The sequence below is a fragment of the Sus scrofa genome, chromosome 13, assembly GCF_000003025.6.
Source record: "Sus scrofa isolate TJ Tabasco breed Duroc chromosome 13, Sscrofa11.1, whole genome shotgun sequence".
NCBI classification, from domain to species: Eukaryota; Metazoa; Chordata; class Mammalia; order Artiodactyla; family Suidae; genus Sus; species Sus scrofa.
The window spans coordinates 166,720,670-166,747,661 of NC_010455.5; the positions used below are offsets into that span (position 1 = coordinate 166,720,670).

Here is a 26,992-nt window from a genome sequence, read left to right on the forward strand (position 1 = left end):
GCCCAGAGCCTAGAAGTTGGTGAGATACACTTTTTAAGTGGGTAATTAACTTGCAACCTGTTGTCCTCTCTGGACTTTTAAGTTCCTCATTTATCAAATGATGGGTATTGACTAACTAGTTTCTAAATTGTTCAGGCTAGACATTTTTATAGGTTAATAATTTTTATACCAAATTTGTAAGATTCCTTGAGCTTTCTAAGTAGAAAAAAAAATAGAGCAAAGTATCTTCACTTTCATTCCTGCTTTAAGGATTAAAATTAGCCATTAAAAGTATAAAATCACATAGGGAAATAAGACAAAGAAAAGAGGTTTTTCTTCTGTTTTAAAATAGATATACTTGAAAAGGGAATTACAGAATTTTGCCCTTTTCAGTGTTTTCCTGTATCAGAGCAGTATGTATTGAAAGGACATGTTAATTTCATGATCAGGTGGACTGAAAGATAAATTGAGTGCCAAATAAATAATTCCCTATTTATACTTTCAATATATAAAAAGTATAAATAGTATAAAAAGTATATTTCATTATACTCTTCCTTTATGTACATTTTAGATAGAGTAGAATGTTCAAAATTTGGGAATCTTATGGAAATTAATAAAAATTAAAAATGTTTACATGAATTACTATTTTTAATTTTTTAATGTAAGAATGTGTGATTTTCTTCTTCTCTTTTAGTGATAAGGTAAAGAAGTACAGTATTAAACATATAATTTAAAAGAGAATACTTTTTCCTTCTGTTAGTTTGAAATAAGGTTTTATTTATCTTTGTCTTTTTAATCTATTTCTTTTTAGTTCCTCAGTTTTAAGTGCCCAGTTAGTGAGAATACCTGTGGCTCATTTACTGAGCAAACCTCAAAACTTACTGAAAAACCCCAGGATGGGCCACAGTGAAACAAAAATGATGAAGCCCTTGCCAAATGTTAACTTTCTATTGAGAAACACAAAAAATATGAATAAAATAATAGAAGGAAGCCACAGTAATACCAATTTTCAGTAAATGAATTGGACATATTTTGGGAATCTTCTGATACCATATTTATAAAGAGGTAACAATAAAACAGTAACTAAATACTATGGGTCAGTAGTGGGATAAAATAACAAACTGCCAGCTTTGGAAAAGAATAAAGAAAAAAAGTATGAAATAGGGGGTATTATGAGCACTACCTATACAATGAATAATAATTATAAAAAAGCTTCCGGATAGAATCTTGGCCTCATTCCCAAAGCACATAGCACACTTTCCCTCTAAGTTATAATTGATGGGTTTAAGCTATGCTGATACAGAGAATGGGTAAAGTTACCATAGTGAAAGGAAAACAAATGCACTTAGTAAACCATGGTGGCTACTGTTGAAAGAAAGTAGACAGCTTTTCAATTGCAAAGTGAATTTTGTCTCCAGTTGACTAATGTGGTTGACTTTTAAGAGAAAACATGGTCCTAATTAAGGGTTAAAAGGCTCATTTCAATTTGAATTAACTTTAAATTAAAAAATAAAGCTGTTGGTAAATAGAGTCCTTTTAGTATTCAGACCTGAGCTCTATATACACAGGGCTATATTATCAATTCCCAGCCATAAACACAAACTAATGACCAGAACCAGCACTGACTAAACAGATGATTTCCTGGCCTTGCAATTCCAGGCCTGACAGGGTCTATTTGCCGGTACAAGGTCAAAGCAACTGTTTATTCCCAAAATGAGCTGCACTCCACAATCTTACAGGAACTCTATTCTTTGCTATTTGAATAGAGGTACAATGCTTTGAGCAAGGCAGAGGCATTTCAATACACTGGAAGTGGCTATGTTCAGTCATTAAACCCTGTCTACAATGTGCAGCATTTACCAAGTGATCAAGTGGTCCCTTCTTCTGTTCCTTCCACTGTTCAATAAAAAAAGCCTAAGGCAAAATGCCACCCTACCATTAAACACAACAGAATCAATCACAATCTAGTGTGGCTCAAAGATAGCTTAGTAACAAGACTTTATTGTGTTTGTTGCTGTTCCACCAGATTTAGCAAGACAGGTGCCAGTAACACTGAAATATGTGCAATGCACGTTCACCACAAAGAGAATGCTAAAAGAGACCCCCGTTCCTAAGGATGTGGTATTTCTCCAGCTTTTCAGTTGACTTCTACTCTCAGGAGGAATTGTGTGTTCTAGAGTAGTGCTAGCTGAGTTTTTCTATTCTAATTATCGATGCCCAGAGAATGAGCACCAGTAATAAAATTTACAAATGCATAGGAATATGTATGCAATGAGCAGGTAAATACTAAAACGGGAAGGAAAGAGAGAGAGAGAGACTATAAAAGAGAAAATCATATACTCAGGACATACTGAGAGAAAGCCTGGAAAAGGTTTTTAGAATTATGCCAGAAGTTTTCTTTAGAACAGAATAGCCCTGGAATGTCTAAGAAAACTATTCCTAGGAAAGGATTTTGGAGGCAGTAAATCACTTCCATGTCTAAATAAACCCTACTACGGATTAGCATTTTCTAATCTTGGAACTAGATAGAGCTTGGAGATGTCAGCAACCCAACACTCATCTTAATAAGTCAATTTTAGGAGACTAGTATCGTCGTCATAAATTTACAGTCACCCCCAATTAGGCATTTGAGATACAAGTCATGAAAAATGTCAGATGCTATTTCCAAGAACTAATGTATATGAATGTACAGAGAAAAAATAGGTCCTGTGTATGTTTATATATACAAAGATATATGAACAGTGTTACTTATAATATTGGCAAATTTAGAAAAAATATAATGCTTTGAATTAGAAAAGTGGTTAAATTATGCTATTTTCATACAATTTCAGACATAAATTCTGCTTTTCTTATACATTTATGATACACATTATATCTCACTCAGATATTCACAATATCTTATGGTAAAAAAGCAGGATAAAATAACATGTATGCAATCCTGCTTTTATTGTTTATATTTTCTTATTAACATTTTCACTTATCTAATTAAAAACTTTAAACAAGTCTTAGAAGCATAAAGATTGCACATATACATACAAAAATTATCAAAACACTTTAGAGTGTGTGTGTGTGTGTGTGTGTGTGTGTAATGGGACCTTTAGAGGTATGTTATGTAAAAGTGCAAAACTAAATGTGTGCTATATGTGGGGCCTAAATCCATACATCTAGATTACTCTCACTCTCCCCCCACACACACACATGCACACACACCATGTTTTTGATTAGCTCTTGCATCTGTTAGAAGGTCAAGGAGTTTCCATTTTTTTCTCTCTATTGTTTAAAAAAAAAATGCAACATGGGGGAAAATCATGGTTGACTGCAAATGTTGACAGTCCTACTAATGAAAATTTCACACTTTTGATCTCAAGTAATTAATAACTCCATTTGGAAAAGTTTATATAGAAAATAGCACAATTTAAAATATTCAGGATTTAAATGAAAACCTACTTAAAAAAAGGAAAACCTGAGGAAAAAATCTGTAAATACTGCAAGATAATTGTAAAAACAGTTGCTCTCAGAGTACTTATTGTTAATGATCTACTCTTTAAAAAAGAAGATGGCTATCTAGAATTTTGAGGAATAAAACCTTATTGTATTTTATCAAAAGCCCTTTAAATCAGCTGTACTTTTCAAATACTTTTATTTATTTCATTTCATTTTTTCTTTATAGGGGCCTTACCTGAAGCATATGGAAGTTCCCAGGGTAGGGGTTGAATCAGAGCTGTAGCTGCTGGCCTATACCACAGCCACAGCAATGTGAGATCTGAGCCATGTCTGTGACCTACACCACAGCTCATAGCAGTGCCAGATCCTCAACCCACTGAGCCGGGCCAGGAATCGAATCCCTGTCCTCTTGGATACTAGTTAGGTTTGTTACTGCTGAGCCATGATGGGAACACCACATTTATTTTAAAATAATGTCATTTTTTGTTCTATTCTGAGGAATACCTCTGCGACCTTCAAATGTACACCTTAAACAATTCGTATAATCCTAACATCTTTCCATTCCATTTTTATTGTTTGAAATTTATTTAAATGACTATTTGATAACATTGTGGTTAAAAAGCAAATGGATTTAAAATAAACCTATAATGTGTCCTTTATACATGGAGCATTCACTTCATGATCACAAGATATTTCCAACCAGAGCAGTCTGCAATTTAAAAGTAGTCTATATATATATATATATTTTTTTTTTTTTTTGCTTTTTTTTATCACCCACAGCATATGAAAGTTCCTAGTCTAGGGGTCAAATCGGAGCTACAGCTACCAGACTATACCATAGTCACAGCAATGCGGGATCTGAGCCACCTCTGTGACCTACACCACAGCTCATGGCAACAGCGGATGCCAGACCCACTGAGCAAGGCCAGGGATCAAACCTGCATCCTCATGGATACTAGTTGGGTTAATTTCCACTGTGCCACAGCGGGAACTCCCAAGGTAGTCAATATTTGGTTTGACATACTTCATGGCTAATAGAAATGTATAAAGTAGTATAGAAAAAAAATATAAAGTGAGTTAGTATAATTCTAGGGTCTCTTTTTATTCATTTTAAGGCTTATGGTAAATATTTACTCCAAGATAGAAAGGGGATTTATATTTAAAGCATTCTGAACTTCACTCCCTTAAATGTGTAGGAATGACTCACAAGGAAAACATAAAAAACTATTGTAATTAGATGCCCACGGGATCAGCAAAATCATTAGTTGAATGAGCATTTCAAAAAACCTTAACCCAATCACTTATTTTGAAACTATTAAGGAAGATAAGAATATTCATAATTGTGTAGAATGTATGTTTGTAAATTTGAATTTCAAATAAAATTAATTACATCTCATTCAAGGAAAAATCATTTTTTCTATTTGCATAAGAACATGAAGTTTTTCAAAGGAAAAATCTTGTCTCTATAAAATTTCAAACATATAAAGCAATACTAACTTGTACATTAAAAATATAAAAAAATATTTAATAATCTTCCTCTCCACCAATTAGGGTGGAAAGAAACTTCCTAAAATATACAGAAGAATCTCATGGACAATTGCCACAGAAACAGATAGTAGTATTTAATGGTATCACGAAAATAAAGTGCAACAGTCCTGAATACCTCAAAATGGTTAATTTCTAAATATTGAGATAAACATTTTTTTCAGTTACAACTATTATCCTAAAACATTATATTCAATTTGGGAGATAGATGTATTGCAATGAAAGGACTAAAAAGGTTAAGTCCATCAACAATAAGAGAATTAAGGGGCAGAAAAATAGGAGAAAATATTACAGAGGAAATATGAAAATGTATTGCTTATAGTTGGTAAATAGATACCACTCTTTTAGTACAAATGACAGGGACACAGTGTTGCTACCCTTGAAATATTTGTGTGTGTGTGTGTGTGTGTGTGTGTGTGTGTGTGTGGAGAGAGGTACTGAGGGAGGAAGAGAGGGAGAGGGAGAGGGAGAGTGAGGATGAAGAATGATGTGTCTTTCTGTTAAAATAGCCACGTGTGTGTGTGTGTGTGTGTGTGTGTGTGCATGTGTGCATGAGTGTGTTTCTCTAATTTAGATTGCAAGTATTTCTTCAGGGCAGAGATCACTATATGTTCCATCCACTCTCTGGAGTGACTACTTAAAATTTTGTTAAGTGACTTCAGAAACTCATTTAAAGTAATTGTTTGTCCTTTTATATTCTGCACATTTAGGGGTTTAGATCTCATACAATGGGAAGGAAATGGGACCTTGAGTAACATCCTGTACCAACAGCCTTTGAAAGGCCAGGCAGATTGCATTATCTGCTTGCAGTACTTTCCCCAGACCTAGCTACCTGAAGAGAACACCTCACCTCTGTGTAATGTAATAAATACCGTTTACTGAAAATTCCTTCCTTGTCTCACATTGTACTTGTGCTTCACTTCTGCACTTAGAAAAGTCATGTGAGACAGGTATTATCTGTCCAGAGGAGATGATTGAGGCTTACTGACACTAAGCACATTGGCTGCTTATCCCACCATTAAATACTATAACTAGAAATTACACCCATGTCTGAGGAATTGCCAGACCTACAGATGTATGTGTTTTTGTGTCCACTGTTTTCTCATCCCATAAAATTTAGAAGTGATAACTAATAAAAGACCAACAATGGATCTGTACCCAAAAATTACTTTGACAATTTTACATAGTTTGACTATAAAAATATTAGATCGTACTGGGCACAGGAAAATTGATTACCTCATTTTGTTGCAATATCTGTTTGCCAATAGTCATTTTTTCCAACAATATCTCAAGTCTCTGTCTATGTCTAGCAAGATGAATGGCTCTTGATGGAAGGAAATTCTATTCATAACAAACAGAGAATGCTTAACTGTTGTAGGTCGGCTAGAAAGGTATTTGTGAGCTAGATTTCTGTGCAGAGGTCTCTGCCTGTTTACCACAGAATGGATTTTCTACTTTCTCTATGTTAGCGGCTGAAACAAGGAGCTTTATTGTGTAGTAGGGGGAAAGCATGCCATAAACAGTTTCCAATCAAAAGGGCAAAAGCAGTTCCACTTTATTGTGAAATTTATTTGTCTCCTGGACATTAAGAATTTTCAAGTAGCCTAGGAAAATAAAATATTCAGCTTTATATATCATAAAAGTGATTTTCACTAGAAAATTACATTGTATTTGGATTTCTTCAAAGTTATCTACTGAAGAGTAAATACTCAGGATAACTATAAGAGTGAAAAAAAATAGGTCCTTTCCCAAGATTTGGGGGTAGATTTGATGCACTTCAGAAATTGGCACTCTGATTATATATTCACAACTAAGTGACAAGTAATTTTTAAAACCAATAAAATTTTTATTAATTAGGACCGGAAAATAGCACATTTAAAGTGCCTTAACCTAACTTATAACCTTTGGATCCATACCATTTTCCTTCTGAGGAAATCTTGGTTTATAGTAGTTTCAATTTATTGGATGATATATAATAGGAATCTATAACTAAAAAGGAGAATAAATTGTGTAACTACATTAAATTTAATATCATGTTCAGTAACATCTGAAATAAGCCAAACTCATTTTCCAGGTAGTCCAGGTCTCATTTTTGATTGCCTTCACATTTAACCATCTGTGTGCTTAAAGGACTGAGAAAATTACCATTACTTGAAATCCTTTTTCCAAACTATGCTCCACTTAGTTGATAACTGCTATATCTTGCAAGGAAATATAGTTACTAGACCTACCTATAAACTAAATGACGAAGGTATGACCCTGCTTTTATAAAACATATGTATAAAAAAATTCTACACTTTAAAACTCAACTCCTATTATATTAACGTGGTGTGACAGCTAAGATAATGAGCACCTAGAATGCTTGGCTCATGAAAAGCAACCAATAAATACAATAAACTTTGGGAAAAGAATAGAAGCCTTCTCCTCATCTCCATAGTAAGTCCCATTATAATATTTCTCATGGCCAATTATTAGGTTCAACCAGTCATAAACATCTTAGTAGACAAAATTTTCCCTTAAAGAGTTAGTCTTATGCTATGACTCAATAATGAAGTTTCGTAATGGAAAAATAAGAAGACAAGAAAATGTACACATATATATATGTTTGTGCTGTATTAGGTGCTAAGTGCAGAATATATATGCTATTATATATATGATTAATGATAATATAAATGATATTTTAAAATAGAAATAAAGAAGTCTAGGAGACTCTCCTTCTCCTAAATATTTATTTTAAAGAAATTCTTCTATTATGTTTAAGCAAATAACCCCAGAATAAAAAGTATACACAAGGTATATTTACTAAAGAAACTTAATTTCCTGAATGAACATATTAAGTCAGCTTAGAAAAGGTCTAACTGAATTTCCAGTTGAGTAACAATAATTATGTGTACCATCTAACCTTAAAAGTGAGTGATATGTACAAAGCACTAAAACATCGATGTGCTATGTAAATGACAGAAGCAAAAAGTGGAAGGCAGAGCATTCTTGGTGAAAGTTGCGAGGCAGGAAAGAGTTTTAACAGTTAATGAAAATGAAGGGAAAAAAAAGAGTATAGCTGAAATAGGATATATAGGCCTCCAGTCTGGGGAGGAATGAAGACAAATCAGGCTATGCAGGCCTTCAAGGTTATATTAAGGGCTGGTTTTATATAGTTAAGTGTCCTGGGAGGTCATTGAAAGGTTTTATGCCGAGGTGAGGTACACCATAATCAGATTTACATTTCAAAGAGCTCAGAGATTGTTCTTGCTTCTTTAGAGAAAATGAATTGAACTGAGTCAAGAATGGGGAAGACAAGATATTACTGAAATAATTCAAATTAGAGATGATATGACATAGAAAAAAATTATAGGCATAGAAACAAGTTAATTCATTTGAGATATATTATGTAGATAATGTTGATAGGTCTTGGACATAGAATAGAAACAGAGCATAAGGTGGAAGAAGGCATAAGGACTGACATCTAAGCTCCCCGTTTGGTTGTTGGCTGCTTTTTCTATTTCCTGAGGGGGCAGTGAATGGATATATTATGTGTAAGGACACAATAGTTTAATGTGGGGTGTGTTACACTGTCAGTCAATTGGAAATGTCAAGTAAGCATTTGCTCTACTAAATTGTGTGGTATTTATACTGCAAAGAAACAGATTACAATATTTTCATGTTAAGAAAAGTGCTGCATTTAATTTTCTTTGTTAGATAGGCTTTTGTTTAATGACAGCTGATACATTTGGCTGTCAAGAATATGGGTTTTGTTTAACATAAAAAGAGTACAATAAAATATTGCTGGAGAAATCTATGTTATAGATACATTAGAAAAACAAAGTGTCTTTACTGAGTTGGGTGATTCTTCCTCTCAGAACATGGTAGTAATTAAACTGGAACACTGATATTGATTTGATCATGAGCAAGACATTGATTTGATCATGAAAAATCTGTGTTCCATGGACTCCAACATTTGCCTAATTTTGCTAATATACACCATTTATCATAAAACAGAAAAAAGAAAAATAATGAGCAGATCAACAAAAATATATCATGACTACTGGACAAACAATTTAAAATGCACCATAATACTAAAAAACCAGCAGGAGATATATTTTGATGTACATATTGTAACTGTTAAGAGCAATGTTTAGACTTTTCAGGTTCAAATCTTGACTCTGCTACTTAGACTTTGCCTATGCAGCTGAACAAGTTACAAAGCCTCTTCATCTCTCAGTTTCTCTGTGTCTATAATATAGGAATAGTAAAAGAGCCATACTATGAATTCATGAGAATTTAATGAGGATAATAAATTTGAAATACATATTAGAAATTGGTATTATTGCATATTCATATAAGTAAACATTTACAAAATGTATACAAACATTTCTAAAATTTATGACTAAAATCAATACATTTGGTTGTATATTTGAACAACATTAAACTTCATCAACCTTTTCAAGTTTTCCATTTTTAGAAATGTATTAGGCATTTGTTTCGCCTTAGAATAGTAATGCAATATCCATCTCTCTTAAAATTATAATTTTTTTCAGAGGATTCACAAAAATATATCACAACATAGCACTTTCCTGTCCAAGTAAATTATTGATAGATACTTGGCCATTCCTTCCAAACTTCCAACTATCTCTTTGTGATCCTGGAGATTTCCATAGATATATTATATCTATATAACTTTTATTTAACACAGACAATGTTTTGCCCTTGGTTCCTGGTTGATATGCCAGTCCATCCCATTAAAGACTAATGCCTTCACTCTTTGCAATCCTTGTATTTACTGGCGGAAAGAGCTGAATGGGTCTCCCTGGGGTAACTGAAAGGACTGCCTCTGACTTTGTAGCTCAAAGCCCCCTTGCATCTTTATATAGATTCACTCTTCCCACTCCCAGCACTGGCAATTTTTTACTTTTATTTTTTGGTTGCCATATGCACTAGCAAACACAAACTTGGCTGACTTCCCTCCACAGCTTGTCCTCACTTCTTGAGGGAGCCTTCTTTTACTGAGTTTCAAAACGTATCTGACTTTGAGACTCTAGTTTTCCTGAGACTTATTTCTTCATAAGTACTGACTGTTGCTAAGGTGATGTGATCCTTTCAACTTTCAGCCGCTTGTCCGAATTTGTATCATGTTGGCACTGATCAATGTCTCCTCTGTCTGATAGCTTTTCTGACAGTAAATGCGAAGTAAAAGGCTAGAACTATTAGTCCAAATCATAGGGGATAAGTGTTCAGATTGCGAAAACCACATTCACATATGGCAATAATTGGCAGGCTCTTTTAGGTGATCACAGCATTATTTCCAAAGACCCAATGGATACTTGAACAATTCCTTGGTTCCAAATAGGAAACTCTCCTGAATGAGATAAGAATATACATTTCTGTGATTAGTTACTATGTTCCTCCCTCACCCCCAGTGGACTTTTCCAATGAAGTGGATTCATTTGAATAGTTTATGCCAGAATTTATACAATCCTACCAAAATTCTAGACTTAGTCTATGACAGGTGAAACCTCAGAAATAAGATACTTCAGTTCCACACTGCATAAGGTATTACGGATCTAAATTAACAGAAGCCACTATGTTTACATATCTAAATATCACAGCACTAGGAGCAGCAGCTCAGCCTTGTAAATGATATTTCTTCAACAAGCTTAATACCATTACAGAATGCTATTTTTTTTTTTCTTTTTGGCCATTTCTTGGGCCGCTCCTGCGGCATATGGAGGTTCCCAGGCTAGGGGTTGAATCGGAGCTGTAGCCACTGGCCTACGCCAGAGACACAGCAGCGCAGGATCCGAGCTGCGTCTGTGACCTACACCACAGCTCACGGCAACGCCGGATCGTTAACCCACTGAGCAAGGGCAGAGATCGAACCCGCAACCTCATGGTTCCTAGTCGGATTCGTTAACCACTGTGCCACCATGGAAACTCCCAGAATGCTATTTTAACTCAGTCTTATTCTTTTGATTTTTTAAAAGTAGCAAGATATGGAGACTATCTCTGTGAAGGTATTTATTAATTGAATATTTAGGGACTCAATTTTATATACACTTCAAATTTTTATTTATTTTTTGCTTTTTAGAGACGCACCCATGCCATGCAGAGGTTCCCAGGTTGGCAGTCTAATCAGAGCTACAGCTGCTGGCCTATGCCACAGCCACAGAAATGCAGGATACCAGCCACGTCTGCAACCTATACCATAGCTCACAGCAACGCCGGATCCTTGACCCACTAAGCAAGGCCAGGGATCAAATCCGCAACCTCATGGTTCCTAGTGGATTCGTTTCCGCTGAGCCACGACGGGAACTCCCTATATACACTTCTAAATTTGCTCTTTTGTCCAAGCTGGTCGACAAGGCTCTATGGTACTCCTTTCTGTTTCTCTCTAACCTCTTTCTGTTTACTCACCCTCGATAATAAATTAAACATGTCTCAGAAGCACAAGCAATTAATAAATGAGTAGAACAATGTGGATCTTCCAATGGAATAACAGGAATTTAAAGGAAGTGCATATTTAATAAAATGGTTTCAGAGAATTTCTAAAAGCATAAAATATTTTAACTTATTTTATCTTATATTTAAATACTTTAAATTATTATTTTAGTTTAAACTATAAGCACAGCTTCCTTACTCAACTCTATCCTTCAATGAAGGAGAAAGAACAGCCCCAGTTTGGAAGGTAACAGACCTGTGTTCTAGTCCTGACTGGCCCTATCTCCCTGGTGTGCTGCTTATGTCGAGGGAATTTGTCCCAGATCCCCTAGCCAGTGGTTGGTGGAGATGAACTTGATACCAGGAGGTATCCCAGGTATCCCAATTGAATACCTTCCTTCAATTCATGCTCTGCCTCCATTATGCTTACAGCCAGAACTTTAAGAGCAAATAACGCATGCTGGAATACTTGTGCTCTTGATAATATTTTACTCTACATTCAAGTTCCTATATTGAACACTGGTAACAGGCTAAAACACCAAGCCAGTGGTGTGAACGTCCTTGTGAAGAAATAGAAACAGAACAAGCACTCCTTCCTAAATTTACCTTATCCATCATTCATTTCTCTATAGGTTATTATTGATAGAGGAATATCAATAAAAACTTTTGAAATTATCAATAATTTAATTCAATAATTATTGATAGAGGAATATCAGTAATAACTTTTGAAACTTGACTTTTCAAGAGCTACGATAATACTGATTTGGCTTTAGAAATTTCTCTTTTTTAAATTTTAAGACTTCGCATACATAATGAGAGGGCATTAGTAACACAAATTGTAAAATACTTGTCCATTCCTTTGGATATTGCATCAGTTTGGATTGTTTCTGCATCAGTCACTGCAGGTTGATTGAGCAAGCTTTGCTTTTGTGTTTGTTTTTTAACATGCATTCAACTAGATATAGATTAATACTCCCTTTTATCATTACAGTTAGTTAAAAAATTGCCTGGGAGCCCATTGAACAAGATTTGCTTTACGACCAACTCACAGAGTCAGTTGGAGACTAAGGACGTTGGGACCTGCTGGATGAGTCATTCTAGCGTAAGCTAAGTGTCCAGAGCTTTAAGAAGAAAGTCCTGGTTGGAGGCTGATGCCCCAGCTGTGGAACAGCTCCATCGTCAAACATCTGCTGGATATTCACCACTAAGGGTGCATGTAGCTTTAGGTGGGCATTCCTGGGATCCAAAATGTGGGCACACTGATGGGGTGGGAGGCAACAGGAATTGAGGAGGGGGCAGTTAGCAGGATACATGATGACACAACTGTAGTGGCCCCATCACCATGCCCACAGTGACCCCATTGCCTATAGGTGGAGAGATGGGAGCGAGCAAGGTACAGCATAACTGGCATGCCCTTGGGCTGTACTGTGGTGTGGTGGATGCCATGAGCGGGCTCCACATACAGGGCATGTGTGTAGTATTTTTGTGCTGTGGGTAGGGGCTCTTCTGGAGACAGGCACTTTGCATGCACCAGGTATATGCTGGTCTGGGGGAGGAGGAGTACGGTGGCACTGCCCTGCTGCAGGGTACGTGACACTTTGTAAAGTGTGCCAGGAGTGTAACCTGTTTGGAAAGTGTACATGTTAGAAATGTAGGCTGGAGCAGCTGCTGCATAGTCTATGGGGAAAACATCTGGAATAACCAATTTTTGGCATTTGCATAGGGAATCTCAGAAGAACCTAAGCTATAAATAGGATTCCTGATTTCAAGAAGGGCCCCAGTGTAGTCTCCCCGCCACCCTGTTTGCACCTGCCCTCAGACCGGCTGGCTGCCCAGCTCTGCCTCCTTGCAGCCTCACCAACCCACCTCATGAGACTAGTTTCAGGAATTTCTCTTCAATTTTACTTTATAGGGAAATTTATAGTACCTATTCATTGAGATAGGCTGTTACTCACCACATGAATAAGGTAATTTTAGTCAACAATACAATATTTAAATAGTCCACTAATAATTTTTCAGAAGTTGTACAAGACTTCCAAATATGTTTTGGGATGTTGTATCTATATTCATTGCTGGTAACCTAATAAATAATTTTGCTCATCAAGGCCCTAAATAAGCATATAATTGAGTTCAAACAAGGATTAAAAACTCTTGCTATGTAGCACTGGGAACTATGTCTAGTCACTTATGATGGAGCATGATAATGTGTGAAAATAGAGTGTGTACGTGTATGTGTAACTGGATCACCATGTTGTACAGTAGAAAAAAAAACTGTATAACTGTATAACTGAAATAAAAACTGAAATAACTATTAAAAAACAAAACAAAACAAAAACTCTTGCTATGTAGCTCCATGGTTTTAAAGAAAAATTCATAGGATGGTTTTATTTAAAATCCCATATCCTAAAGGAGACTTCCTTGACTATTTAGTATTGGTCTCTCAGGATTAGAAGATGACACAAGATGGTTCAGTGATTACATTGGAGAATATGTTTCCCCTAAAGCATAGATAATATTCCTGTAGTCACCTTTAGTTTCTTATCTCAAGTTACTCTTTCATTTGCTGAATTTCCATTCCTCTGTGTCAGCTACAACTTGAAAATTAAACACCTTTGGGACACTAGGGAATAGCACGAGATGAACACTATTCTGACCACAGCTGGAGGCCCCTGAAACACTGCTGCACCAGACGAAGAGAAATGCTTGGGCATGGTGGGAGGATAACGGCAGGGAGTTGGTGCTTGCATCTGGTTTCTCCATTATTTTCTATTTGAATTTTTTTGTACATATATGCCTGCCTATCATTCTCATAACAATTACTGATAAAGTGAGTAATATAACATTACAAATAAAACAATGAGCCATCCTTCTTAGAATTATGCCTCATTTTTCAATATCAGAAATTTCCAGTGCTCAGAATTCTGAATGTTTTGAACACAGCCGTTGCTTAAATCCATAAAATTTTTTACAATAACAGAACTGGTATTTGTGTTTTATATGTATACATATGTATACCATTATTTGTAGAAACAAATCTAAGAGTATTTAAAATATATTTCTACAGGTTATAGGCAGCATATTAAAAGCAAGATATTACACTATGAGCAGCAACTAAATCTTTCCACCAATCTTTCTTTACAGGGGATTCACATAGTAGCTTAGCGTTACAAGAGCGAGAAGCTATTTCAGCATTTTATGGCATCAGTTTATGCAATCTGAGGCCCCCATTTTCACACAAAGATAAGCCTGTCTCTAGTCAAGACAAGTTTGGGACAAGTCCTCTCCTCTGGATAGAGTTTTTGTTTGTTTGTTTGTTTTTGCTTTTTAGAGCAGCACTTGAGGCATATGGAGGTTCCCAGGCTAGGGGTCGAATTGGAGCTACAGGCCTGCCGGCCTATGCTGCAGCCACAGCAACACTAGATCTGTGCCACGTCTGCACCCCACAGCACAGCTCATGGCAACACCGGATCCTTAACCCACCGAGCAAGGCCAGGGATCAAACCCACAACCTCATGGTTCCTAGTTGGATTAATTTCTGCTGTGCCACGACGGGAACTCCCTGGATAGAGTTTTGATGCATAGCGCCATTGCGCTTATTCTCTATGAATTTTAGTTTTTTCACTATCCTGACTGGTATACTATGCAGTTCTCCTGTTTGTAATTTTGACACTTGCTTATGCTTCAATCTTAGTATATTACATTTCAATATCTCTCTTTGGAGCTTTCAACCTTATTCACTGAAAATTCAATAAGAGAAGTTATATCCTATATATCTTTGTATGTTAGGTATCCTAACACAACTTCCAGATACAAAATTAATGTTACTGTTTATTGAAACAAATGAACCCTAATACATACATACATATACACAATGGATACATACATGGGGTGTGTGTGTGTGTGTATGTGTGTGTGGATTTACAGTAGCTAGAACTCATGCCATGCCACAATATTATCCCACTCCCAATCTCTTTCCCCTACCCCACTCAAGCTCTCTCCCCACATGTTCTCATGTTATATAGGAAAAAAACATCAGAGGAAAAAAGAAAAATGATATTTATGAATAGAAACTTAGAGAACTGTCTATATTTTACAACCTAGAGAAAGAATAAATGAGACTTGGAAGGAGCACAGGTGGTAATGAATGGGATATTAGGGGCCAAAAATGTCAATAAAAGAATGAGCAAGAATAAAATATTCTGAATAAATATGAAAAGTATGAGACTCAAGGAAGTGAATTGAGCAATTAGACTTTTGGGTTAAGTAACATCAACATTTATCATTCTTTTGAGTAGATGTGTATGCATGTACATGTGTTTGCGTGTGTGTGTTTATATAATTCTGACTCCATGAAACTGTTTAAATGCAATTAACAAAATATAAATACTTGCGTAAGATGTTTTACCTTTTTGAATATGTGTGTGTGTGTGTGTGTATCACACGAGAAAACTCATTACTTAATAGCAATTCTTGTGCTTTCTGAGTCTATCATTCTTTAAGGGTGTCATTTTTGTACCTTTACACATTGCGAGTAGATTCAGTTTGGCATTTCCATAACCAGAAGTTCTACAATTAGGTTTTTGATGAATGCAAGCACTTGTTTGGTAATAGAATGCATTCAACCACAGGTACCATCAATGTAACCCTCTGTATCAAAGTAGCCAACCATCTGATCACTTATGTGCAAATTCAGATACTTTAATCATTATGTGCATAGGATGGGGGCCTGGATAAATAGAGTTATTTTTAGAAGGATTCAAATTACTCAGGCAAAAATAGTTTGAAATGGAAAGTTCTTGAAAAGAAGCCAGGATAGGCAAGTTATATAAACTATCATCATACTCCCCCCAACTACCTCCTCGCAAAATCCAATCAAAGGATTGAGAGAGTGCTTAGAAAAAGAATTTCCTTAATAGCTGTTAATAATGTACAAAAGTATACCTGAACATCTCATTCAGTGAGTTTTCATTTCTCTGTAGAAAGCGTGATTTCCATTCATCAACAGTATGACTTTCTAAAATATCTCCTCAAGCTATTATGGTGTTTTATAACCAGGCCTGATTGTAAAATATGATGTTACAAAAATCAATAATAAAATATTCATATGATCCAAGATTTTCCCAAATTGAATCTGACTGGGTCATGGCAGTATGCTGATGTCTGGAATGCAAGCAATATACTATATTATTGATGTCTGTCAAATAACGGAAATTGTTACAAATTAATTCATCCCTAACCTAATTAACCCCGTGTGCAATATTATATGCATTCCAGACGAGTACTGTTTTGCTCTGACCATAAAGCTAGAAAGGACAATATTTCAACCTATAAAATTGCCTTTTAAGCCACTTAGAAACCTCAAAGAATACTGCTTATGTAGAAGTGATGCAAAAGAATGCATTACCTCATCTATTTGAATCATTTTTGGTCTGATACAAAATGTTATTTCTCTTTTTTTTTAATTGTAAAAATAATCTTACAAAAATGTCTAGTCTGTTTTTTACACATTAAGCAGATAGAGCCATTCACATTAATAGTCCGAATTATTAAAAATAAAAGTTGTATACATTTTAAAGGGGAAATGGAGGAAAAGCCTTAACATTTTCTTGCTGTTATAATGCAAAAATGATTGTTTGTTTTCTATCCAGGATATCTCACAGTTCTGACTTTATAGGTCAATATATATATCAATATACATTTTATGATTGTATATAAAGCAATTAGGACCAGTCTTTTTGGAATCAGTGGGTGGTTGTTAATTTTTTATGGTATTTCGTTACTTCTCTTCAACTTTCTCTTTACACATAACCCTCCCTATCCCCATTTGTCAATAATGCCCCGCTCTTTCTGTTTGCAATACAGGACTGGATTTGAACACACCCAGATCTGAAATCTTCCTATGTACCAAATCTGTCTTGGATCTATAACACATTAATATTTATCAGTCCTTTCTTTTCCCTCCCTGCTATTCCTCCAACTTTAGCTAACTGGTTAATGACAATTCTCAAAAGAAAATTGTGGGGATATTGCTTTTTTTTTTTTTTTTTTGGTTTGTTTGTTTTTGGTTTTTTAGGGCCGCTCCTGCGGCATATGGAGGTTCCCAGGCTAGGGGTCGAATCAGAGCTACAGCTCCCAGTCTACACCACAGGCATAGCAACGTGCGATCCAAGCTGCATCTGCAACCTACAGCACAGCTCATAGCAATGTTGGATCCTTAACCCACTGAGAGAGGCAAGGGATGGAACCCACATCTTCATGTACACTAGTTGGGTTCATAAGGCACTGAGCTACACAGGAACTCCTGATTGTGGAGATGTTTTAAACTATTTCAATCTGACTTTTTGTGACTATCATTCTATATCACACTGCAACTCTTTAATTATGGTTAAATTTTTCTATTTTTTCTAACTTTATAATAATTAATACTTGGATAAAAAGATATTAAAGGGGCCTTTAGTGACAGTGGAGAGCGCTTGCGTATGGTGATGCTGCATCTCAGGGAGAATCAGGGCTTTCTCTCTTTGTAGGTGATCTTGGAAGAGGTATTCAAACTCTTTGAACCTCAAACTCTTTCCACATGTACATGTATGCTAAGTACAAATACATCTACCTCAAGGATTGGTTGTGAACACTGAAATGAGTACAAAGGGTTAACACAGAGCAGCTAAAAAAGAACTTAGTAAAAAAGAGCTTTTATTTGTTATTACTATTATTATTTTTTTGTCTTTTCTAGGGACACACCCGCAGCATATGGAGGTTCCCAGGTTAGGGGTCTAATCGGAGCTACAGCTGCCGGCCTACTCCACAGACACAGCAACGTAGGATCTGAGCCACGTCTGCGACCTACACCACAGCTCACGGAAAAGCCGGATCCCTAACCCACGGAGTGAAGCCAGGGATCAAACCCACAACCTCATGGTCCCTAGTCGGATTTGTTAACAACTGAACCATGATGGGAACTCCAAAAAAAGAGCTTTTATTAATACATAAGGCATTTTTCACAAGTGGTACTTGTGTGCAATATTAGCACTTTTCAATTCTTAGTATTTCAGTGTTGGCACTGTTTTAACATGAAGCAACTATAAGTGTGTTCAAAATAGATTTTAATTTTTTCATAAAAGAACATTAAGCCCTATCAAAGAGAAAGCTGCAGCATATTTTAAAAGAGAATATTGCCTTCTGCTTTCAAAATCTAGAACGGTGAGAGAAAAAGTGCTTTGTGGTTAATCTCCATTTTAAGAGATCTATATCTATACCTACATCTATATATATCTATAGAGACACCTGGTATTGTGCCAAATGTTGTCACGATGCATTAGTGAAATATCATATCTGATAACAAGTAATGTGAAATGATACCCCACTGATTGGAATGTCACTGATGCTGTGGCCTGTTGTTCTTGACACCGCAGAAGAGGATCAAAGCATCTTTCACGGTGATAAAGCTGGCAATACGGACAGGAAATAATGCCAGAGAGACTGATTAAGTGTTAACATTCCCACCTGGTGCCATGAAAATAGCACATAACATCCATAATTTCGGGATGATTCTCTCCTCCTGTGTTTACTTTTGCGCCAGCTACAGTATTTGAAACAGTTAATACTGATGAACGCTTTCTTCCTCTTATCTCCCCAGGCAAGAATTAGGTTGTAAGAGGACTTCTCTTTCACTGTGATTCCTTTCAAGGGCTACCTCTTACATGTATATTAAGTACCAAGAAAGGCACTTCAAGTGGGTACGAAAATATGACTCATCCATTCTCCCTGCCTCATATCTGAGTTGACAGACACCCCAGTGAAGCTGTTCTTTGACTGAAAAACACCTTGGTGGGTATATTTCTTTATGACAATAATGCTATAGAGATAATTCATGGAACCTGCATCCCAGGTTTGTATTCTCAAGGAAAAATGTCAACTAGATGAAGTTCTGAAATGAGAATAAATCTTTATCTAAAACCCTGCTTCCTCTATCACAATTAGACCTGCTGATATCTACCATCTTAGTATCACTGACTTCTCTCCATAAAATGATCTGTGAGGCAGATCCAGTACAAGGCTTGAAGAAAAGAAATTTCGCCTGAACTGCTAAGGCTTAGATGGTTAAGACGACAACACAGCATTTTTTAAAGAAAATTCTCTTCACAGGTTACAAGCATCCTAAATCAAAAAACATAGCGATATTCATTCAACCTTAGGGAAGATTCTCCTAAAACAGGATTAAATGTCATTGCTAAAACAGATCAATGGTAACACATTTATGTGAGTCACTATCATCCACAGAACAGAAAAGCTTTTATTAATTCCTGAAGGTGCAGAAAAGTGTTTCTGTCCACTGAGTTCTGAACTGTAGCTCTTGTTCCAAAGGTCAGTTTACAGAATACAGTTGACACAGTCAAAGCATGTTCCCTAATGCTATCCTTTTCAGGTCCACCTTTGTTTGTATGTTCTCGTTATAAAACACTACATTTTAACAAACATAAAGTAACAATTTTTTACACACACACACATATAAATTTTTTTTTCTAAATACATACATCAGGGAGTAATTTGCTGGGTGTACCCAGATGATGTAATGATGTAACAGGTATTCCTATTACTAATTTGTAGACTTTAGTCAAGCTTTATGGTCCATTTGAAGGCACTGTGTTTATATTTTGCAGGCTGCCATCTAGGTGCCAGATAGCTGAATGCATCTTATGTTACCAATGAGGTCATCGTTGAGTAGCATGCTGAGAACAGCAGGACTATCACCAGGCTCTGCAAATGAGGCACAGTCATGAAAATTTGTGTCTTCATTTGTATCCTTTCATAATTTATGTCCAGTAGCTTTCACTCTACAATCAGTGAGCTTTGCATCTTTGATAAACACAGTATCAACTACTTTGCATTACATCAGCATTGATCCTCACTAAATTAAAAATCTTCCATTGTTTGAAGAAAATATCTTATTCATCCTCATGTGATCTCCATGGCCCATAGTTTACACAGAAAAGTAGTCACATACTTTGAACATCACCATAAAACAAAACAAAAAATATTAATTACAAACTACTATAAAAATCTTAACAGTAGCTTTTATATAGGCTCCAAAATTGATTTGATCATGTGCTGATAGTTTTATGGTGAAGAAGGTGACTAAATTTGGCAACACTTGAAATCTGACCATATAATTTGTGACAGAGAAAACGGCCTCCCAGAACATATTTAACTCATATATCATGTTCTGTAATAGAAGATCCCTCAAATATAACCAAATGAGGAAAGGCATGTTGAAATGTTCAGTACAATGAGAAGCAATATAAAGAATTTGGTTTTAGAGTGTATTTGTTTCTCTCTGTGTATGGACATAAAATATCAATTAATAGTAAAGTTAATTCTAAGTTGATGCCACAATAACATCATATTTGGAATTCCTACAAGAATAGTTTTTTATACACCTCCCATGATAAGGAGAGAATATGCCACTTTATTTTACTGATGACAGCTTTGAAAAACAATATATGGTATTGAGAAGTTGGAATGCAAATATAATGAGTGAAAAATCTCATAATTTTTGCTTTTTTCCCATTCGTTACTATTAACTAATACATCTTTTCTTAAATTATTTAAAAGCCACATGAGCGGGTTAAAATAAATGTAAGACTCTATTTGAGTTTAAGACATATGTGATATAACATATATGACAATGAAAGCTTAGGACACCGAGAAAGCTATACTTACAAAAATTTCAAAAAATATTTTACCAGAAGTAATTCAGGAGCAATCTGAAGTAGATTTTGCTTAGCTAGAGTTATACACTGAAATCACTTGTTAAACTGTCAATAGAGGAATCAAACGGTCAATATAAGAATCAAAATGATATACTAACTATTGTGTTAAACTATTGATGCAACAAAACCAGGAAAAGAATAAAGGAGAATCAGAGGGACAAAGAAAGCATTAAATGAATAGACCCAAATATTAAATGGCATACCTAAATCCAAACATATTAACTTTTATATCAAATGTGAATGAAGTAAACACTCCAAAGATATGTCAGAGTCTGTCACATTAGATCAAAGAGGCAAGATTCAATTAAAGCTATCTATAGGAAACCCACTTAAAAATCAGAAACAAAAATCAGTTGGAAGATGATACACCACGCAAACAGTAGCATAAAAAAGCCGAAGTAACTACATTAAATCAGACAAACAGACTTTAAGGAAATGAATGCCGTTAGACCTAAAGAGGGACATAATAAAAACATAAACACAATGAGAAGAAATATACCCATAAATGCATCTGAAAACAAAAATATATCAGAAAAATACATTAGGAAAAACTTGACAAAATTTAGTGGAGAAAGGTAAGATTAGAAATGAACACTGAAAGCTCTTTCTTCACATACTGCATGATGGATTGTCTATGTAGAAAATCCTAAACAAGAAAAAAAAAAAAAGAAAACACTAACTGCATACTTATGAATGAACTCTTACATTTTAGGTTATCTCAGAAAAGCATCCTCCTCAACCTCACAGTTTCTTAGAGTTTGTGACATTTATGAATAAAAATATAAGGTGAGCATTACTATAATCTTGATGTGTTTTAAGTCCTTTGGCAAAGAGAAACATTACATGTTGATTTTTTTAATTACCAGAGGTCACAAATATATGTGACCTAAAGGCCTGGAAGAAGTAAAACTAGAAAACATTTGCGGAGGAATGCACTGCCCTGAAAACCGAGGTGCCATGAATTTGAGAAGCCACATAAGTTCCATGCCACCACCTCTGTGACTTGAATTGCTACTTAATTTACTTAAGGGTTTCTTTTCATCTTCAGTGTCCCTCTTTTACTCTCTTTTTCAACAAAATTGTGCCTAAGTTGCACCATCCCCAAAGCACTCTTCTACATTCTTGGCAATTTCACATCAGACAGCAAAGTCCAGAATATTTTTCAGACACTACATGGAAAATATTCCACATCACACTGCCAGCTATGAAGTGTTGAAAATACATGTGCCTATGCCAAGGAAGGATACTCTGAGGTCAAAGAGCCCCTTGGAAGTATTAACAATGTAGACACTTAATAAACAATTCCAGAGCTGGCAACGGCTGAAGGAAGACAATCCATATTGACTAAACCATAATAATAAATATGAATTTTAAGAGACAGTTGATGGCTTGGACCATGACTCTCTTAAATCCATTTGGTACTTTGGCTAGCACTGAAGAAAATGCTAAACTTGAACACATCTGAAAATTCTGTAAATGTCTTGACACAATTGTGATTATAATTTGTTTTTATCCAGTCTCAGTGAATGACATACATGGAAACAAAATGCTGAATTTTAAATACTTCTCTCTTACTCAAATCACAGTATCACCTTTTGTCCCATTTTGGACACCAGCATTTGTAAGGTTTCACTTAGATTATTGGTTGAAACAGTAAATGTCAAAAACAAGAACAAAGAAATGATAATATTCACCAAAAAGTCTATTTCTCCAAAATATCAGCACTACTTTGTCAAGGTTAATAGTAAGGAGAACAAAGGGAAATGTGTTGAAGTTAAATTCTTTCATTTTATATTTTTTCTCTTTGTAATCCAGAATCTGAAATACATTTTATTTTTCTTTAACACATGGAAGATCACTATGTATTATGTATTTTTTTCTTCTGAAAAAAGAAACTGTTGAATTATGGCAGCAATAATTCATAGAATCCTTACTAATTTCCAGATACCTCTGACATTTTATTTATTTACTTCCACTTTTATATCAGTACCATTAAGAGCTCCATTACTTAGATGAGGAAACCAAGCATAAGAGAAGTGAAGTAACTAGATAGGAAATGGGTAAAAACCCAGGCATTTTGGGCCCAGAGATTGTGCTGTAAATCACTATGCTTAGAAAAAAAACATAGGCTAAGACATCTCCAGAGACTAAAATTTGCTTTTCACTATTATTGATACTTTATATAACAGTCATAAAACACCAGCATCCCAGCTAAATTATCTAGGTCTCATATTCCAAGAGCTGAGAAGACATAACAGTGATGTATTATTGGGAGATTTACTTTATGTATTGACTTCCAGGAATTCATTACTAATTAATAGATATTTGCTTAGCAGAATGTATTCCTGTCTTTTGGGGAGCTGAATAAAAAAGTGTTTGGAGAGTGTAGTAAGAACCAGAGTGTGAAAAAAAACGTAGAAAAGTAATCAATATCAAGAAAGAGAGGAGCTAAATAATTTAAACTTTGTCTCCTCAATTAAAGTGCTTTTCAGTTAACCTATTTATCACTAAGACCATACACCTTAGAAACACTGTATGTCTACTAACATTTTTAGGAAAGTATTTCATGACTTTTCCAAAGCAGTCTATTATTATACTGGTTAGGAAGGAGTGACCATTCATATTGAGAAGGTAGTCTGAAAAAAGAACAAATTACTTCAGAATCCATTGTCTTTGCTCTTCTTACATCTGAACTCAATATTAGTCTTCTAAATTAATTAATTTAAAATTACCCACAAAGGATTGCTGAATTTCGTTTAAATTGCTGTTCCCAACTCCTTCTACATAAATCTTTCCATAACTCCACAAATCTCAACACTTCATTCTTACCAACTACAACCAGCTAAAATGCAAGTGATGGTTCATATTGGCTGAGATGAATGTCATTTCTGTAATCAAAATATGTAGTGCAAATTATTAGAAAAATTCAAATATCTCCCCTTAGCTATACTCCATAAACAATTTTCTCCCTTTGACTTGTTCCTACTTACCTTCTACTACTCCAGTCAGAATTTTTAGTAAAATCTCCTCTTTGACATACTCAGATGCTCCTATGCAACAGTTCTTAGGTTCTTATTTTTTATGTTATACACCTCCTCCACCTATTCTACATTATACCCAGATTCATGTTTTAAGTTCCTGCTTATTTCTCATCTTTGATGATCACAGTTGACATTGATCCCCTTCTCAAATTTTCCTCTCTCTCTGTGTGTGTATAATGTGTATTGGATATCTTCAGATTTATCTATTTTCCTAGTAGTTTGCGTCATGGCTTTGTTTTCTTTGGTACTCATTAGGCTTAGCAATTCACAGATTTTTGAGTCAGGACTCTGCACTTGAAAATCCCAAGCCTATACCCAAACTGCTCAGGGATGGAGGCTACCAAAAATTCTCCCTATTTCTCTCTTAAAATTATTTAAGAAACTTAAGGATTTTTAAATTTCTATGCTTACATTAGCTTGTTATTTGCTGTTATCACCAACTGGTGTAGTCCCTTACACCGGTATACCTATATAATTATATTATTGTAAAATTTAATGCCAAATTATTGTTCCCTGTAATTTGAAGTTACAAGTATAGGTCTAATGTTTTGAAATGTGAGAAGAACAGACACCTATTTAAATGTGAGAATTTTTCAATTCTCAGAATTATTTCTCCATTTCTAATCAAAGAAGCCCTGAATAGTGTTCCATCTAGAACAGATTACATCAAATTCAAAAGGCAAACTTCACATTGGCAAGCAAAACTTGACAGGGAGTGAAAAACACAGCCTTTTTTCTCAGCTTTCAGCCAAGCCAAACCACGGCAAGGTCAGAACCAAAGAGACCCAAACCGACAGGGCTTTTCTAAGGATTACTCACAATTTGCTATGAATGAACGGCTAGACTGAGCTTAGGTGAACTGACCTGGAAAAGCCAGGGAGTCTTATAATCTATCACACCTGAGTTTTATATCATTAATTTTACTGCCATTATACAGCCCATATCTTTGTTTCCCAAAGGTCTGACCCAAAATTCAACTATAATTTGTCATTCAGGACTTAAGTATGTTCACTTAGTACCTTCTGGGATACTTCGTTAAGATGGTTGAAAAAGAAAATTAAATGTTCTGGAAGCCATGCTAACATGAATTCTGTTCTAACCACAATATTCCTGGTGTCACCTAACACCTTCTACTTTTGCTTTCATGACAATTTCAATAGAGTTAATTGTCTTGAGGTGACCTAAATTCCCTGCTCATAGTTTAATGGGTATGATAAAATCAAAATAGTATAGTAATCAAGAAAATAGACTCTAAAGCCAGGCACTTTACTCAGAATTTTGGCTTCACAATATACCAGCTGTGCAACCATGAAGCAATCACTTAACCTCTCTCTGCCTCAGGTTTCCATCTGCATAGTGGGAGTTAAGACACCAACTCCCTCATACTATGATTTTTTAGCTTAACCATTACTAAATGCAGAGTACCTAGAATATTGTCTGGAACAGTGTAAGCATGCAAAAAACATGAGGATAAGGATGAGCACAACTGTTCCACAGCTGCAGCTGGCAAGTTGTACGGACTGATTCCATCAATAGTAATTGCACATAACAGCAGTTTCTTATTTTTTTACCCACCTCTTCCATTTTAGGAATAAAGTTTTCCATGAAAATTATTTTAATCTACGTAATGTTTGACCTGATGTTTTATTACTAATTTGTTAGAATAATAAAAGAAACATGCAAGTAGGTTGTTTCCACAAAGTTTTATTCTCTGTACTACCAAATAGAGTGGAGCAATCTGGTTGGCCTTACACAGTGAGGAGAAAGAAGGCAAGTCCAGAAAATAGTGATCTGCAATTGGAAGCAGCCAAGAAGGTAGCTAAGGTGATAAGGTCAACAGGAAAAATGGTGACCAACACTGGGGTCAGAAATGATACTTTGCAGTTTTTCTTCTAACAATCAAGGACTCCAATGAAATAATAGGATGACTGAATTTTAGAGGTAAACAAGATGTTATAGAATTAGTTTCAGAGGTTTAAATGACCTATTTATATTACACAATAAGAAAATGGTAGCACTAGGACTTTTAATCTATGCCTTCCTCATTATCAATCTAATATTCTTCCCTTTACCTTATATAATGACTTCAAAAAAACTGTCTCTTTTCTCTACTTATGATCTTTAAACTTCCCTACAAATCTCAGAATAAAACTAAGGTTATAGCATGTTAACTCTGTCTTCTATTAACAGATAGCATGATTTACCATGCAAAGTAACACTCTTCTTAGTTTTTATATTTTCCTTTAAACTATATATCAAATTCCACATGCTCTGGTAAATAGCTCATCATGTTGAAAAGTATAAATCATAGAGAGGACTCAAATAGATATTATGAATGGGAAGATGATTATAACAATAAGAAAAAAAGAGATAATAAAATAAGAAAATGGTGTAAGTAATGGAAAGTATTGCTAGTATACACAGAGTAGTTCTTTGATAATAAAAATGACTCCTAATGCAAGAAAGAGTCATGCATCATATGAAAATTTCTAAGCAATGTAATTTTAAATAGTCAGAGATACAATTGAAAAATAATCCTTACAATAAATAATCTAATCAGATGACTAGAGAAGACCAACGTTAATCTAATTATGTAGCTAGGTTAAGATGCTCATTGACACACTGAGGCTAGTAATGCTGCTAGAAACACTTTCATTTATAAATTCATCAAATATGTCTGTTCCATAAACTTTTCAAGGTGCTTGAGATAAACCAGTAAACAAAACAAAGAACCCCGTCTTCTTGGAGTTTACACTGTAGCATGCAGTGAGCAGAGAGGAA

The 26,992-nt window shown here is 35.2% G+C and overlaps 1 protein-coding gene and 1 pseudogene across 2 annotated transcripts in view; both read right to left on the reverse strand.

The window, feature by feature from the left end:
- EPHA3 (EPH receptor A3) overlaps positions 1-26,992 on the reverse strand; it is a 350,300-nt gene that overhangs the window by 128,178 nt on the left and 195,130 nt on the right. The window lies entirely within an intron of this gene.
- Positions 12,605-20,115, reverse strand: LOC102157486 (annotated as a pseudogene).